The sequence below is a fragment of the Diadema antillarum genome, unplaced genomic scaffold, assembly GCF_040938485.1.
Source record: "Diadema antillarum isolate AM-2024a unplaced genomic scaffold, OU_Dant_1.0 scf00000131, whole genome shotgun sequence".
NCBI classification, from domain to species: domain Eukaryota; kingdom Metazoa; phylum Echinodermata; class Echinoidea; order Diadematoida; family Diadematidae; genus Diadema; species Diadema antillarum.
This window is the reverse complement of record NW_027271020.1, coordinates 2,233,950-2,253,824: the sequence shown is the minus strand read 5'-3', so window position 1 is coordinate 2,253,824 and position 19,875 is coordinate 2,233,950. Positions and strand designations below refer to the sequence as shown.

General features: G+C 37.9%; 1 pseudogene; it reads left to right on the top strand.

Annotated features, from left to right (window-relative positions):
• The first annotated feature begins 17,353 nt into the window (after positions 1-17,353).
• LOC139720658 (short transient receptor potential channel 7-like) overlaps positions 17,354-19,875 on the top strand; it is a 33,459-nt pseudogene continuing 30,937 nt past the window's right edge.

The window sequence follows — 19,875 nt, the reverse complement described above, 5'->3', positions numbered from 1 at the left end:
GCTTTTTGAAATTTTGGGCTTTAGTTTTTAAGTTATTGACAGCTGAATCCTGATTGGATAATACCGGTTGCCATGGCAGCAGGAGAAAACTTTTTTAACGATAGTCAATAAAAATGTTTTTTTTTTAATTGCAGCTTCAAAATTAAAGAAATTATCGAAGTTTGCAGCAGTAGAATGCATTTTAGGGGTAACCAATCACATGTAGGCATCCGGTCACCATGGTAACCATGCACAATATTATACCTTACAATGTATCCCACTGTATTGCTGACATCTCTAGCAACATACTTAGTACATACGATTTTATGGAGTTTTGATGAATTCTTCATGAAATAAATGTAAAACTGTGAAAATTTTGTCATTTTCAGTGCCCCATTAGCGAAAAGCGTCACCGATCCTTGTCTAATTTCCAGCCGTTTTTAGGTCGTCTTTATTCCTCTGAGTTGCAGCTTGTGTATTGTGCAGAAGCCCGATGTATTGCGCTAAGCCGAGTGAGGACACATACCCGGTGATTGCGACAAAAAAACGGTTCGGGCGTCGCAATCACTGGGTATGCGCTCTCACTCAGCTTGCTTCAACTAGGAGAAATAAAGACGAAATAAAAACGGTTAGAAACTACACTACACCGACCCCAGCTTGGCGTGAAAAGTTAGTTTGCAGGCAAAAACCCTTGTTAGTCTAAGAAAAAGTCTGTGTGCGCTAAGACTACTATATGCACCACTGGCACTGGCGCCTGTAGCAGCGCTTATGGTGCGTGTAGTAGTCTAAGCTTGGGCAGACTCTTTTACGTTTGTTCCAACAAATAATGATGAAAAGTGGCCTGTAAAATTCTACTGATACCACAATTAGGAATCACATACTACCTGGGGATGTTCATGGAGGTCCAATCTACCACCCTGTCTGGTCAAACCATTTCTGCGGGGTGGGTTGAACGAACTCCTTAATTAAGCCCCTTACAGGAATTAGCGCCTTGACTAAAAGGGCAACTGGATCACATAATCAACATCGAGTGTTGTGTATGTTGCGACACAAATTGTCGGCCCGTAAAAAGTTAAACAAAAAAAAAAAATGCCCCCTGAAACAGGTGACAATTTATGATGAAGTCTGGCGGCAAAAATTGTCGCCCGCCCTCGAAGCACATTTTGCTGGATACTATCATTCTTGACATAGTCGTTGAAGTATCAAAACAATTTACATGGCTGCATCCATGCAAACAAGCTATGTAAAAAGTCACGGTGAGGTTTCAAGGAAGTGTGTATGTGCGCGCGCACATGATAATTGTGTGTCCGTTTGTGTGTGTGTGTGTGTGTGTGTGCGTGTGATGGAGCGCTGTGCGTGTTGTGGGAATTGTGTAAAAGTTTCGTTCCTTTTATCTCCTGCGTGCATACGTAGACACACGAACGCTAGCACACAACACACATACGTACGTACTACTGTGGTAGCCCACACGTGTACACCAAACCCCTCAGATATACACTCATGCGGGCACAAAAGTGCGCCCACAAACACGCATGACCACACACTCTATACACATACGCCACGTATACACACGTACGCATACAGGCTCACGAATACATACAGACAAAGACCCCGTTTAATACAGTGCGGGGCTGGGCCGAGCCGCGGCCGACCCCAGCCTCAATTGCGAGGCCGGGCCCAGCAATTTTGTCCGTTTACACTGCCGGGCTCGGCCGCGCTTTTGATTCAAACCTGTCAATATTTTGTCGTAGTGGCGCTCTGCTTGTAAACAAACGCAATTTGGTATTGCCTGGTTTCCAGACCCTTTGCCAAATGAATTCCATGGCGACGAAGTCGCCGTTCGGGCAAAGGCCTTTGCTGAAGGAAAAAAAAATCCTTCGCAGGACAAAACCACCTTAAACTATATTAGTTTTCGACGTTGAGGGGGTTAATATCCTGAAAAGCGAAATAGTACATGTAGAGGGTTTGGAAGCCAGACTAAAGTTGGCTGCGCATTTGGCCCAGTTTGCGTTTACACTGAGAAAAGGCTGGCCGGAGACCACCTCCAGAGCGTGGCCAAATGCGAGGCCAATTTTGGCCTCGCATTTGGCCTTTTGTGCGTTTACACCAACATGAAGGTGGGCTCGGCCGCGGCCGAGCCTCGCACTGTAAACAGGGTCAAACAAACCACTACCACTATACAACCATCACACATGCACAGTTTCGACATATTGTATTATTATAATCCTAGCACACACACACCTATATATATTAAATGGGTTAGTCAAATACTGGTTAGTGATTGGTTTAACAGAGTCACGTGATGGAGGTACATTCGTTATGTTCTCCCATGGGCGAGCATTCTTGGTAATGTTCTCCCATGGGAAAACATTTCCACGTAACAAATCGTCGGCGTTTTCACGAACCGACGCTATTTCGTTTTTGAGCGAAAATGCAGTTCTGAGAAAATCGCGTTTAAAGATCTCACAAGTTTTAGACAACGTTATCAATGACTTTTCCTGTCTTGTGTGTGAAAATTTTGACAGGGTGATGAGAGTGGAAGTTGTTCTTCCTATCCATAGTGTAATTTTAGTGTGAATTCAAAAAAAATTACGATATTTCTGTCTTCAAACTCACTGCGTCGGTTCGTAAATCCATCGTTTCTTGCGCGCACCATAGGTTATGTACTTAAGCGCGGGTCTCACGAACCGACGTAAGTTGTATTACGCCGGTTCGTGAGACCCGCGCTGTAGGGCCTGTACAATAGGTAACGTGCAATACGCGTGTATTTACGAACCGTCGCTATTTCATTTTCGTATGTGTTTACATACAAATACTATTAGGGCTATACCTGCTTATCAACAATAACCTTATTAATTAAAATTAATTGTCATGTAATGATTGTTGTGATGATTACAATACATTTAGTGATAATTAAGATGATAATACAAGCCAGTTTCTCTTAATTGTTCTAAAAAGAGTGTTGTCATTGTTTTCATCTTCATTTAGTACACGCATGTATTGTTATTATAGCTGTGGTTGATCGTTCCAAAGATTTCTTTGCCCCCCCCCCCCCTTTTTTGTGGATATTTTTTTATTATTATTTAACACTTTTGCATTTGGACATCTATCATTTGGTAATACATGTATTCGGTATACTGTGTTTCATATTTTTTACTTTTGACTGTTTTTTTTATACTTAATTAACTTACTTTTTCATTTTTTCACATTATTTTTAATTCAAATTCAGTTCACTTCTTTCATAATAATTATGAATGTTTGTTCTAAGATGAAGGATACCGCTAAATCTTGGGAAAAAGACGTGCCAGTCAATAATAATTACTTGCATTTACTCATCTTTCATACTCATGCATGCACTCTGTTATTTCTTTCTCTGAAATAATATATTAATTTCTTTATTTCTTATTATTCCACATATTTGTGACATTTACTTTGTCACAATTTTCATCAGTGTCATTATTGTCATTTGGCTCGCATGCGAATTCACTCATAATTCCTCATTTTCCATCTTTCTCTTTCCTGCTCAACAGATTCTATGATAGCTGCACCTGATCATATAAAAACATAAACTCATCCTGCATGCACTCTTCGAAACTGATAAACTCCTAAAAATACATGAATATCGACACTATCAGAATTTCAAGCTTCATTTTAAATATATAATAATGGTCATGTTTTATTATGCCTTTTGCAGCAATATATTGAAGAGGTACATTATGTAATCGAAGAAACATAGGTCCTCAATAGAATATCAAATTTGAATTATTCAGAGATGAGTAATGACAATGGGAAGGATAACAATTGTGGAAGAGCTCCATAAATCAATACATATCTAATGGCAAATGGAGATGGAATCAAGATTCAAGAATATGTGTAATTCAAGTTCATTATTATATCAGTTCTTGTGTGTTCACAAAAAGAGGAACACAGTTCGAACATGCACACCAAATCTTACATCGTACATTTACATCTATAGAGTGCGGACGGAACATAATATACAAGAGAAAGAATAACATTCTCAAATTAATATATCAAGCATAACTATGTATATGAACACACAAAGATGTTGCTGCATATGCATGAAGCTTGAGAGTGCTGCAACACCCATATGCTCAGATAAAAACTTGATGTATATCATACAAAAGAGAAGAGGTACTGCATGTACATGTAGTTACACTATTCACAGGACAGTAGAGAAAAAGCACGAGAGAGAGAGGGAAATGGGTGTCTAAAATAGGTCGATGTAAGGAGTGCCAAGCCAATTAAGTCTCTAATAGAAGTCATACATATATAAGGAAACAAATTAATCACAACATAAATGATCATGCTCATGTTAACCAATAATTAGCATCTAAAAATGTGTGTAGAAAGCCCATAATATCAGCCTTTCGCCCCGAAGGCTTGTTACATATGAGAAAAGAGAAATTTTGGCCGACCCCCCCTCCCTGTGAATCCTTAATCCACCAGTACTATAAACACATTCTGAGAATGTGTTTTAGTACATGTACTAGCAAATTCACAAGAGGGCTGGGGAAATTCAGCCAAAATTGTGTGTGGCTAAAATAATTAAAAAGAAAGGTCATCAGCAAAACTACGGGGTGGATGCAAACGAATTTTCATGTGATGACTAAAAAATATGCAGCTAAAGGAAAAAAAAAGACGGCGGAGAGGGGCCAAGGCTAATTTGACTCCCCTCCCCCCCCCCCCACCAAAAAACAAACAAACAAACAAACACCACTGATTTACAGCACCTTTAAAGGACTCTTAATTTTTTGCTTGTTAAAAACAAACGTCTCGAAGTAAAGAATTCCATATTGTAGGCGAAATGTAGACCGATACAGTGTATAAAGTGTACATCCCAAGCTATTAAAGAAAAAAAAAACAGATTATGAATATCATTTAAAGTAAGAATTTCAGTGTGTTTAATCATCTTTAGTTGAGTTGCAAATGACATGTACATATGTGACTCTGCACCTCAAAACAAACAAAAAGTCGCCAGACATGAATTTTTAGTTAAGACCATATTCTGAAAGAACAGATTTGAAGCTTTAAAATGATGTATAACTCAAATCAAATGGACTCTCCTAACCTATCTAAATATTGGAAAGAAAGCACAAACTCAGTAAAAGTGTGAACTGAGAAAAGAGGCTCTGAAGTACAATGTCTATTTAAGCGCTTCATCTTTACCAAACCGTGCTGGCTGTGCGATGAATGGGGCAAAAAACAGGAAGTAAACCACCAGAGTAGCAACAATGAAGGGATTATCAGATTAAACTGAAATTAAGCATGCCTCATTAACACATTCTGTCCATAATTAATGCCAACTTTCAAAGCCGTAGCCCCATCCTTTTAAAAGTTATTAGAGTTGAAAGTGAAGAGTGTTGACAAGGTTTTTTCAGAAATGAAGAAGGGATTCTAAAGACACACATGATCACACTATTCTACCAAAAATGTTCGAGATAAACTGCTAAAAAACAATTTTTTCTGCCCGTTTTATGATACCAAATTTTAGCATAATGTAAAAGAAGATCCGCTCTTTCAGAAAATATGAAAAAGTCAAGTTCGGCTAGGTTGACCCATTTCACTTATTTTCAGTCCTCACGCAAAATCAGTGTGTGCGACTTTATGTTCGTTTTGAGGTGCACTGTCACATATTTAATAAGAGCAGTAAACTTCGAAGCGCCCCCAAGCCCTTCTATACTTAATCATTCATGTGTAAAGGTAGCGCCAGGGCACTCCGGTGGTCTAGTGGTTATGACGCTGGTCTAGTAATCCAGAGGTCGTGGTTCGAATCCTGCTTGGGCTGCCTGTGATTTTTTTTTTTTTTCACAGCAGCCTACAAACTGCACACTGCAGTTGCGTGCGTTACTACGGATGGAGACAAATGAATAATCTATTATTTTAATATACGATGTTTGACATCCTTATTGCAATCACTTTCTTTAATTGTAAATTTAGAGACATAATGAATTATTATTAAAAGAAATCAAATTTCTGTATTTTGTTGTGAGTTTGCATGGGAACATACACGTATCATAATTTACAATTTTAGTTAGATAAAGAACATCTTATAACAGAACTGTCTAGTGATGGTTGAATAATTATGTCAATTTGTTATAAGTCCTATCATTTACATGGAGTGCATGTTCCCATGTTTATAAGAATCATACGTGACACATTCAAAGTGGGTTGAAGACAACAAAATAATAAATAAAAGAATAAAGGAGAATAGAACTTAATCTGATTACAGCATCATCTAAATATTGCCAATGTGCACTTAGAAATCTATCAAGATTTATCACAAGGTTATGATTACCACACAAAACCTTCAAGATTTATTATCATGAAATACATACCAATGAACACTTTAAAAAATCTAACATTCCATATCCACATGAAGCTTTCCTTGATATAAATGTCTCTCTGTAGTGTTATTAAAGTGTAGCAAAATTGTAATTACGACATCACAGAATGGAATGCCTTGTTTTCACCTTCAATCTTAGGATCTCCTTTCATGTTTCCATTTTACAATCACATTTCACTGTAGATATACCGTCCTTATGTTGTCGCCCTTCATCCCAATTTCTCCCTTCTATCCTATCTGTAGATTGTCTTCTTTCCTAAGCCATTGTATTCACATTCCTTGATGATCAGCACGATGCTGTACTTTTTTCTTCTTCTCTGAAACAGTCCAGCTCTTCGCTACTGCATGGCATCAGTCATCTGAAAGAAAAGACAGAAATTAAGAACTTTCAATTAAAATCAAACATCATGATACAAGATACAACTTTCATTTTGAGAAAAAGAAATCAGCCAACTAAACTGTAGTTGAAATTATTTTGCTCTATTTATATTAAACATAAAACAAAACGGTATACAAGATCAAAGAATGTCAAAAAATACTGCTGTTTTTGATGCATATTCAAATTGTCTCGCCTTTTACATATTTTAATGATGCAAAATCTTATGTCTAGCACTTAGTAAGTCTCATGTAGAATTTAAATTATTATTCACATGAATAAATCTGCATGTCCTTGTAAACAAGGCATTGCTTTGAAAAAGCTGAATATTACTAATTGCATTTGGGAAAGAGTCTACGACAATCAAACTTGTTTATTATCAGAGACTTTAACATCTTAATTAGACCTAGACTCTACATTACCATTGTATTCACATCCGTTGGTGATGTACACGACCCTGTACTTTTCCTTTTCTTTTCTGAGACAGTCCAGTTCTTCATGGCACTACTACATGGCACCAGTCATCTGAAAGAAAAGAAAGAAATTAAGAACTTTTGATTAAAATCAAACATCATGGCACAAGATACAACTTTAATTTTGAGAAGAAAAAAAAAATCAGCCAACAAAACTGAAGTTGAAATTATTTTGCTCTATTTATATTAAACATAAAACAAAATGGTAGGCCTATGCAGGATCAAAGAATGTCAAAAAATGCTGCTGTTCGTATTTGATGCATATTCAAATTGTCTCTTCATTTACACATTTTACTGATGCAAGATATTATGTTTAGCACTTGGTATGTCTCATGTAGAAATTGAATTATCATTCACATGAATATAAATCTACATGTATTTGTAAACAAGGCATTGCATTGAAATAGCTGAATATTACTACATGTACCTGCATTTGGGAAACAGTCTATGACAATCAAACCTGTTTCTTATCAGAGACTGTAACATCTTAATTAGACCTAGACTCTACATTATCATTCAGCTTTTAAAGGTATTAACCATTCACCTATAAAACACTGGCATTGTCATGTGCATCATATTTCTTTGATACTGCACATATTTTCATGAAGTCTGCACAAGAATGCAAATGAAACACGTCTGCTGTTTGGTATTTATGAGAAAAAAAATCACTAACCCGGAAGTCCTTGGCCTTAGGAATAACACGTGGCGAGTTAGTAGGAATTGACGTTAAAATAGAATAAGAATAGATCTACTAAATAGGCCTTTGCCTCATGAATGTCTGGTCTAATTATAGACTAAGTGAAGTCTAGACCTTTCACTTTTAAGTTACCAGTGGTTCACAAAATTTATATTATAGATCTAGACTACATCTAGATCTAGACATCTAATACTATTAGATCTTGGCAACTTTTGTCTTTGTGACACGAAATTAACACGTCACGGATGATATTGCGGCGATATCCAACAGGATGACAGTACCACTATTACTGACTCAGTAAGTTGACATAGATAACTAACATCAACTTGTTAACGTACGTTAGAGATGGCACCATATACAATAACCGGTGACACTGACACTGACAGATCTAACGACTACGTTTAGACTAACGTTAAAGAGTTAGACTCGCCATCTCAGTAAGTCGGCCAAAGACAAAGTCAATACAGGGCTAAGTCAGTGTTACTGTTATGTTAGGCCTAACAAATGTTAACGGTTACTCGGTTAGGTTAGGTTTACCAGGACTCAAGAGTCCTGGTTAAATCAGTCGAGGGACATTTCTTAGAAGTCCTTCGATTCCAAGAATAAAAAGGGTGAAAGAACAAAGGGAAAAAAGGAAAGAAGAAAGGACAAAAGATTATGTATGGATGCTGTGGAAATCGACAGCGCTACTGTATCACTATCAATCACGCGTGAATATGTAAACGCCATTTGGTTGGGCCGCATTCACAAGTTTTAGGGAAAAAAAGCCCCACCGCTGTGCTTCAAAGGTACTCCACTCGAACTAACGTTAGACATTAAATGTCACATATCTACACACAGTACGGTACTAGGGCTGAAGTCACAAGTATACTATAACACTGCACTGTACAGGAAAGCCACCTAACCTGTAGAGTACTACTCGTAGTGTTTAGGTAGTAGGCCTATCACTAGACCACATACTGTCATAGATGACATCTACACCAACGCTGCACACTGGCACTGGTCCGACGGTCCCTGACCAGGAAAAATCACTGTTGGACACTGACCAGTAACTTTTTCAGGAATGGACAAGTAAAAATTGGGGGAAAAATGGGTGGACTCTACCTACTATTACCACTAGTCTAGATGTAGATCTAGAGCTAGACTATAGACTCTGTGTTAATTTGACTTGGTCTTAGACTTCAGCTGATCTTAGTTTTAGTAACTGGCATTACAAGTAAAGTCTTAACTTAGACTTAATAGTTAAACTTGAAAGTTAACGTCTAACATGTCTAACTTTATTCTTTACTCTTCCTTTGAGTTTTACTTTTAGACTTTTTACTTCTTTTTTAGTTTAGTAGGCCTACTTTGTCAATCTCATGATTTCATTTTCAACTCAAGTCAAGGCATAGCCATGAGTGTCTTCGAGACTTTGACATCTTGCATGTCTTGCACACAGACGTTACGACTACAGTACTCAGTAGTCTCAGAAGTAACGACATAAGTTGAAAAGAAACTATAAATAATATGATTTGGGATCTAATTTGAAATTGGATGGCGTTTACAGACTAGGCTTCATAAGCATCACGCGATTGAATACATGGGACTACACTCTACCGCAATTAATGGTTATGGTAGTCCAACTGAAACTGTTATTTTGAGCATGATTTTAATAGGATTATAGCTTACCATTCACTTCACTCGTGGACAGTGGGCTGGCTTAGGTCGTCATTCATCTTTCAGATGGTTTGGTTCTCACTCTGAGATCTGGATTAGGGCCAAAACCTAATTCTAGGCCAGTAAGTTGAACAAAGCTCAAAATAATGCAACTGCGACGGTTCGTAAAACCCGCATTGCTCTTCACCCTAGCAATTCGGGTTTCACGAACCGGCGTATCTTTACTGCGTCGGTTCGTGAAACCCCTTTTTCTCAATTTCTCGATATTTCGAGTACCGTCGTTTTTTTCTTTCTTTGATAAAATTAAGAATAATTAATTTTGTGATCTAAAATTTTGGGATTTGGTAGAGTTTTGAAAGCACTTTCATTTGGTACCAATATCTCGATTTTGAAAATTTTGACCAAAATCGAAATAGCGTCGGTTCGTGAAAACGCCGACGAAATAACAGAATGCCTACGCGTAGATCGCGCGCATTTGGCTCTGCGCGAGCGAGTTATATGTAGTGCGTAGTGCGCGCTAGCTGCACATGCACGCTTTGCTGGTACATGGTGGCCGTGGCTGCAAAGTTCGTAGGAGCCTACAGATCTCTACGATCTTTGGTGGTTGACGTTGACGAATTTGACTAACCCATATAATATAACAGATGATGACTTTTGTTGTCGGGAACATGTACCAAACGTTCCCCCCTCAGGGTTTGAAATGCTATTTCGGGAGGCTATAAGTCCCTCGACTTCGTCTCGGGACTTATAGCCTCCCTCAATAGCATTTCAAACCCTTCGGGTGGAACATTCGGTATGTTCCCTCCCCCGCCAGTCATCATCTATATAATATACACACACACACACGCACACACACACACGCAGCTATATGCAAACGCATACACACGTCACATCATACGCACCTACAAATCATACACAGCACATACCATGCAGCCCCCAACACACACACACACACACACACACACACACACACACACACACACACAAACATACGCATACGCATAACTTACCAATCATACCCGCCCCACCAAAGCATAACACCGGAGCAACCACCCCAACCACATAATAATTCACAGGACATGGCCGGCGACAATTTTTGATCGTTTTTGCATTCACAAATTGTCGCCATCGAGGTCAAAAATTGGGAACTGCATAATTATCCAAAATTGTCGCCAGGCGACAATATGTGACGGGGCGACAATTCATGTCGCAACAGATGTATTTTTGGTATGTTTAGCGAATCAACAGCGAGATACAGCTTCTTCTTTATTTAAGCGAGCTCTAGGGAAATAGTAAGACTCTGACGGGACAACAGTTTTCATCGTAGAGATATTTGTGTTTTGTTGGTCTTAATGCTCTCTACCAATCAGAGGACATGTTTGTGAGGGATAGATAATATGTTATTGTACCTCTGTAGCTTTTATAAGTAGACTAATCCACACTGCCGTCTTCTCTGTTTACTTGTTTCCTAGACTGGAGTATCGGGGAACCAAACCACGTCGGCCAGAATTGTGCAACAGTGCAGAGAGTTATTGACTGGATGTGGAACGACGAAACCTGTCTGTGGCGTTTCAGCACAGTCTGCCAAATACATATTGCTACGTAGATATCTTCTTTGGAAATAACCGGGAAAACTTTTTTTCTCTTGTTTTCCATACTTTTAGCCCTCCATGGACTATTTTATTGTCCTAATATAAACATAATACAAACTCATAATTTTCAGTCATAGTCCCGTTCTCCTTATTTACATTTCGCTCGTTACCATTTACACAAACAAATGCCGGAACGACTACCATTTTATCGGGAAAGGCTTGTCTTGTTTGGTTTATGTGCAGAATGAGTGGTTTAACGAGCACTGTGCACTTTCATTTTAACTGTTGTCAACTTCTCAAGAGACGAATGAGTTGTTGCCCTTTTAAACAGAATTTAACATGCTTCAGGGCTTTGCGTTGAGCCACTTTTTTTTGGGGGGGGGGAGAAGAGCTGGAGAGGGCTAATAGGATACTAAATGACACTTCATTTCATTTCATTTCATTTTTCATTTTCGACGAAAGTATACAATAGGACATTTGCATACAAACAGACTAAAGCAGAATGTGACTTGCATATTGGAATGAGATTTTAATGCACATCACCGTTTACGATGTAACAAACATATTTTAAGATAAAGTGATGCATGGGCAACTGTTACTGATTCAAAACACAAAGAAGACAAGTTGGAAATGGAGGGGACTGCTAAAAGCCTATTAAAGCTTGAAGAGTGCAGTCCCTTCTTGAGTAGTAAAAAATTGTCGTAATAATCAAGCGAAACGATAAGACATACTTCTGTGTTACTTTGTGACGACATGAAAGAAAAAATACAACAGAAGAAAAACACCCAGGTCGTGCACATAAGAATAATTACTCTGAATAATTGGTGTATTCCTGTTGTATTGTAGTGCATGTACAATTAACTGATTTTTACATACATTCTTGATTAATGATTCCTCTACAATATTGCACACTGCACAGTTTGTATAACGTGTGGTATGAATACTACATAAGACACATAGTCATCTACGCAAAATATGTTACCAATACGAAAATGGAATACAGTAGCATTAAACACAAGCGATGCGTTTAACTTTGATGGTATTTTTTTTTCATTTATAAGTATGTGATTCATGACTTGTTTCGCTTGGTTTGCTTTCTTCTAATCGGAAGACAAATGGCGGTTCATTAATCTGCAAAATGAAATCACCTTCGTTATGATATATCTCATTACATTGAAAGCTTATACACCTTAATATTGCATTCTTTTTTTGTATGTGTGTGTGTATAAGTGTAAAAACGAATCTTCGATATAATGAGCATCAACCACGTAGGCCTATTTAAACCTGCATTTATGTGCATGTATGTATTGACAAACTGCCCGAAACTATCTATTTGAGATGTGCTCGATAGTGCATGAATATTTTATGGTGAAAAGGTGATTTTTCACCGATGAATAGTGTAGATCAATAGATATTATATCGTATTGATTGACGTAATTGCTATTAATTCTATCGAAAATGACGAGGAAATTAGATCCAGTGGATGAAGATTGTGAGCAGAGTAGTTGCGATGGTGTATCGAGGTACTGTGTCGATCAAGCTAAAACATTATTAAAACATTATTACAATGATGATCTGATGTATGTATAAAAAAATTCATTAGTTGTTACTTTAATTTAATCGGAAACCAATGTAAGGTTGCACATACACATATTTATCATCGTAATAGGCCCTTTAAATATACGTATATGTGCATTGTACGTGACTGTTGGACTCAAAACCCACAAAAAGTATACAGGTGAAAATGTATTTCCTTTATTTTTTGTATGGCTTAACAGAGCAGGTTCTGAGCTTTAAAAAGATACACTACAACTTATCAAAACTGAACCATACTAATCTATTCAAAAGTGATATAGGGTTAAGAGAGAGAGAGGGGGGGATAATGAATTGAGGAAAGAGGATTAAAATATGATGAATATTTAGAAAGCAGCGCTTGTCCCTCCATAATACGAAGAGTTTGTGCTCAAAAGCCGATAAGTCCATTTTGTTCCATTCTTTTAAATCACGATTTTTCGTTACACTCTGTTGGCGTAGAACGCGAATGATGTAGAGATCATTATATGAATGTCGGTTGTTATACCTACGTTATAGGAAATTTGATATTTAGAAATCTACGCGAAGAGGAGAGTGTAAAATTTCGTACTTTTCAATGTGTTTTTGCAGTCCGCTTCACCTTTTGTTGCAAAAGCCAATAATTAGCTACATATTTAACATATAACATATCAAAAAACTGCGTTACCAAGGTGGCTATTATAGGGATCGAAAAAGTGATTCCCGAATCTGCCGCTCCTTACGTGTGTAAGATAGGCAGTTAATATCATAGCCTATCAATCTTCCTACTACACAACCTCTCCCCTTTTTACTTCGTCTTTCCCCTCCCTTCAGCTCTTCATGTCCTCTCTCTCCACTGCGGAGCTTCAGTTTTAGTTATAGTTATTGTTATGGTTATTTCATTCCAATATTCTGTTTATTATTATATATTATGTGTGCGATAATGTTTCATTTGATTTTTTTTTCCGGGGAGTAAGTAATGCAAGGTAACTAATGTAATGTAACTATGCTTATTATTTTGTCCCCCCCCCCCCCCCCCCCCCCACTTTGGTTCTATTGACTGCGATACTATCGTGTTGCAAGTGATGTCATTAGTACAGGTACTATTATTTCAATCATATTTGTACTGAACAAACGGACAAAATATTATTGTTGAGTAATAATTGAAATTATCATTGTAACTTACTCGCCATTGCCTGCGTTATTTTGATTCATATGTTTGTGAATTCAAAGTTGAATTAAGTACAAATCAATCAATCAATCAATCAATCAATTTTCGGGCCTCTAAAATGTCAATTTTAAGTTTCTAAATAGTGGCCTGAAGGAGTTACAAGAGAGAAAAAAAAAGTTAATGTCGAGCCCGTTATGATTATATTCAGGATATACGTGAGAAAGATGGACAGCGTAATCAGTAGAAATGTCAAACTTGTAATTGCTTTAAATCTAGAAATGTGGATATTGCAATACCTGATGAATTCGTTTTCCCCTTGTTATATTTCTTACACGTGCATTCCTGCAAAGTACCCCAACAACATCGCTTAGTACGCAGCTTACATTTTGGCTTATATTGTGCATATCGATACATAGATATGAATAAAAAGAAATCTTTAAAAAACCCATACATGTAAGTATGCAGAATGTCTTGTGTGTATAAAGGTGGAAAAGTAATGAAGTCGTTTGTCTCGAAGAAGGAGGTACATGTATAAGTTCAAACCAATGGTTCCTGTTCTTGTGGCCATGAAAATTTCGAAAGTATTCAATGTCAGAATTCCTACACGCATTCAGTCCGGGTTACCCTCTTTATAGGTTCCTGGCATGCGACAACCGTCACGTCACGCAATTAACTATCAAAAGCGTAATCATATACGGACTTGCTGGCAGTTTACGTCCACTGTGTTCCACCAATTACCTTGAAACATCATGTTGGTATTTCTGCGACATACCTAGGGCGATACATTCTGTGTAACTGACAACCTCGGTGCTAGACGGTATACGTATAGATCAATCGGAAGAGCGGCAGCCGCCATATTCCCGAAATGTAAATATACGTCATACTACACTTTATTGAGATCTCAAGCAACATCAGAGGAGTGATTCGCTGTTGCATTCGGAAGAAGAGTTCAAAGCTTAGTTTTGTTACCGTAGAGAAGAACAGCTTATAGGCAAGTCTCGGTAAGTTGATTTTGTGATACACTTTCACGTTAACTTTCAATGGTGATATAGTTCACGAGTGATTTCTTCATTGGTACATGAGTGGCTTGGTGACATATTGTTATGTTAGCCCTGATTATGATAGTATCAAATGACTTCTCCATCACTATTCATACCTTAGATTGGTTACGAGTTGTCGAAGCTTTGATATGTTTGCTATATGGTGCATTGAAACCAAATTTGAAAAGTGTGTCCTAGCTGACATACATGCAAAATAGAGAAGAACTTGTTCCCCTGAGTTATTACTTGATATTATGTGTCAAAAAGACCTGCAGAATAGCAAATGCAGTCTCCCTCGTCGAGAGTACACTCATATTTAGTATGCATGTATGCATGTAGACCAGATTTTTATTCGTGCTCTCGCTGTGATGTCGTGAGAGTCAGATAAACCAATCATATTAGCTCGGGAAGATAATTACCTGGTGATGAAGTTCATTATTCCGAAGGTTCGTTGATCCGGAATTAGAATATTCCGATATATACAAATTCTTTATACTTACATATTAATTGTTCATCCTAAATTAAAGCAAGGTTCGTCATTTATTTATACATTTATATATTTATGGCTTTACACGAATTTCCTTTAATCCGAAAATTGAATGAGGTTTGCTATTCGGAAGATTCGTGAATCCGTAAATGAAAAGAACATGCGTACAATCGAAACTCATTCCTTCGGAATAACAAACCACATTATGAATAAGGGGTTTACGACCCTTCCAACGAACTGAAATAATTTTCTTTATAAGGGACATGGTTGTAGGTTTTAAACAAACTCTGATAATCAATCAAGAGATGGAAAATGAAATTCACTTATACCCAAATGTGAACACGTAATCGATAAGCCTATGTGTATCTCTTTTTTGTTTATTTATTCATTTGAACATACTGACACACAATTAAAACATTGAGCTAACAAAACCTTGTTCAACGCTCGGTAAGACTGTTTAAGTTATGTATTTCAGTAGTCGACCAAGCATATGTATACATATGTATATATTATATGTAACTTTATTACAAGATAAGAGGAGTTTAAAAACTAGCTAAGCCAATATAATAAAAAAAAATAAGATGCCAGACTGAGACACAATAACACAATTCCTTAAGATTTTGCCATATTCAGGATGCTTCACTCTGATAGACACTGGTACATAGAGAAAAAAAAAAACAATGAAGTGAAAAAGTGTATCCATGGTCGTGTATATGTAGTTGTACATATATATTAATAAATACATAATATGTATATATCAATATATCAATATTATATTATAATCATGTGATTTTAATATCCTGCACTGGAAGCACAGCTCTTATTTTTCATAATCGAAAAAAGAAATATTCCCCGTTAGTATGGGTAATGTTTGAGAAATGTTATTTCATTTGTGTTGCTACAATCAAAATAAAATGTCAAACTTTCCTGAATACTGGAATGTCAAGTGTCTGAAATTGCATTTATTTTTCATAAATTTTGGGTGAAACAGTATGTAGAAGGCTGAAAGGTTCACCACGTATTCTTTCTCTTGTATACATGTGGCTCGGTGCTTGCCGAAACGTCAAAGGGAATGGGCAGGTTCCTTTTAAGGTCACATACCCAAGAAAGAATTCTAGCATGTTGCGCACCATCTATAGCCTTCCATACCACCAAACTTCTACCGACACTAAAGCTTCTAATATTACATTAATGGTCATCAATAAATATTCTATTTTCATTCTTGAATGTTTCTTCGTTGTAAGATGTCGACAATGACTGTCTCTATATTTCTAATTTCTTCGAAGAACCTAAGAAGCAAAAGTTAAAACACATAGCATGAAAGTACTAGCTAAAACAAGACAGACATTTATCTATTGGATTATAATACTTCAATACGGCTAACTAGATTCATCGACAGCCATTCTGCGAAAAAGGTTTGATCAATAAAAAACAGCAACAATTATGCCAACGGAACTATCCAGATACATCCTTCACGAGTGTGACTTGACCTGTTAATGAATTAAAAACAAATAGAAATACAAATACATCTAAATACTAGAGGACGGAAAATGTGCATTTGTTAACCTATAAAGGTGTAAGTTGTGTTGTCATAATGTGTATGGGAAAGATGTGTGTGATAGTGTGTGTTTGTGTAAAGCTGTTTGAGTGGTGGTGATGATGATGATGATGATGATGATGATGTGTGTGTGTGTGTGTGTGTGTGTGTGTGTTTGTGTATGCGTGTATGGTTGCTTGTCACCGAAGTGGGAGAAAGTCTGTATCATTGATAAAAACTGGAATAATTTGAAGATACCTTATTCACTAATTGACCATGATACAAATTGACCACATTAGGATATCATGACAATGAAGTGTTAATATGCATGATTTTCTTCTTGTGCCTAGTTATCATCCATAGAGAAGGGGGAAATTACGAGATTCTAAGAAATCTATCCGGAAGTGGTCTCGAATACTCGGTACTCACAATGCCGATTAAGAAGAGCCTTCTCCGCAACCGGTCCGTGGCTGGCAGCGTCACTGACGAGGAGGCCGAGTTTCTTAACGCCGTCAGCATGGGCAACCTCGCCCACACCAGGTCGGCACTCGAAGTCGAGGAAGCGAAGGCCGAGAAACTGCTCCGGGTCACCGACACCAAAGACCGCACAGCCCTTGAGATCGCCACCGAAAACGAGCATCTAGACATCGTTCGCTTCTTCATCGAGGAGCACGACCACATTCTCGAGAAGCACTCCGTCAACGAGAGTCTCATGCTAGCAATCACCAAGGGCTACCTCAATATCACGGAGGTAACAAAATATTTTGTTAAGCTGACATTTATCACATCCTCAAATTTGACCATTTAAACTGCATCGCTGGGGGAAAATTGTCAATAAACTTGTAATCACAAAATTACCATTATTTTACAATTGAATTAATTGATGCAGCATGTTGTCAGGCACTATCAAATAATCTTGAGGAGTATGAACTCAAAGAGTGTTATGTAGATTACAGATTTAAAAATTGAAATGTGAACTTTTGAAAGTGCTGAAACGGCTATTGTGAATGTAATGGACTGAGGGAAGAGGCGAGGTTCGGAAATACACTAAGGCTTCTTGGAAGCATGAAGCTTGTAAATTGAAGTCCCGACCTGTCTAGTGTTAAAACATAAACATCCGAGCATTCACATAAAACATGTGTTCCATCTAGAGCAGAGCAAAATGTGTCGCATAATAGTTCCATTAACACTATGTAAGTTGTTCTTGTTGAATTGGCAACAAATTTGAGAAGATTCAACAGCTGAAGAGATTAGGGAGCTTTAGATTTCCTGTGCGCACGCTTGAGACTACGCTTGAGCTGGACGTTCTCCTCAGTCTCTCCTGCGTCGTGCTGAAAAAATAGCTTTTAAGATTACGCTGGAACGCAACGTATAAAAAATAATTTGGCACCCCCATATCATCGGTGCATGAATTAGCTCTCTACGTCGTGAACTGAGCAGACGTATAGCCCAGAAAGCGCAGTGAAAAAGTCAGACGACGCAAGCTAAAAATAGATCGACTTGACGCGCGCTTCTGCGCATGCTCAGAATAGGGTTTTTTTTTTTTCCTATGAACGTCCCCGTCGCGAAAATCTAAAGCTTCCTATCAGCAAACTATGCAAACGTTTGATCATTTCATCTAAAAGAGTTTATGAATTAAACCGCTTCATTTTGATTTTTTTTTCTTCACATTATTTGTATATATACAATATCAGTACTGTACAATACAGACGTGCCTTCTGATGAGGTTAGGATAATAATTTCAGAAGCAATCTTTACACTATGGGTTTAAATAAAGACAGGTTACTGCAGGGAATTACTCTGCCACTGTAATAGAAAAGAAAATATCAAAATCAATAATTAGCTGGACGGATTGCTCTTTTTGCTGTTATCATAAACGTAGAAATGTGGGGAAAAGTCTAGATTTGCTTTGAAATCGTTTGCGCGTGTTGGTGTCGCGAAGATTCTACATTATCATTCATATATATATTTTTTTTTCTAAATCAAAGCTCAGTCGGTAGCGCGTCTGTCTCCGCCCCAAGCGACCCAGGTTCGAACCCGAGTCTGGACTGAGCAATGTTGTATGTAATCATACCGTCCCCTCTAGCAAGAGGCAAAACTACTCTGTCCCTCGGACATGACATAAAATGGAGGTCCCGTGTGTGAGAGAGTCACAACTCATGCACGTAAAAGATCCCCCTTCTTTCATTTATTGCAAAGAGTAGGGTGTTCAACCCGGTGAAGTGGTACCGCCTCACGTCCAACTTGACCCCATGGAAGACCAGCTTAGCGTAGCTGAATATGGGCTATCCAGTCATCTTCTCAGATGGAAATAAACAAACAAAAAGCAGGACAAAAAAAGGAGTTTCATCGCAAAACGGGTAAAGCGCTGGTCATCTGTAAATATTTTAAGTAAATCCATTATCAGATGAAACCTTTCCACTGATACCCCACCCCTTGCATAGAGAGGAATTTTCTGTGAATTATTGACAAAGAACACTCCCATATTTTCTATTTTTTGTTTGATTTTAGCAGGTTTAATTGCATGAATCTCAAATTGGCAAGGGAAGAGTTAATTTGTTTTGCCATCAAACTCTTCATACACAAATTACAAAAAAATTGAATATGCATTGACCACAGATCCTCCTTCAGCATTCCGGCTTCAACCATGAGAAAGACCACGTGGCGCAGGTGCTCGGCCAACACACCAGCTTCTACGACCGGAATTTCCGGTCGAAGTTTGAGCGCGACGTCACCCCTATCATGATGGCGGCAAGGTGTAACGAGGTGGAGATACTGCGGCTGTTCTTGGATAGAGGTACATGTATCGCACCCACGTAGGCCTACTTCTACAGGAAGTATCAGGACATGTAATAGGCCGATCGCTTTGAATCCATAGCGCCGCCATCTTACCAGGCAAAACGCCCATTTATAATATGTGAAGAGCTCACGATATCACGTATTCTTGGTCAC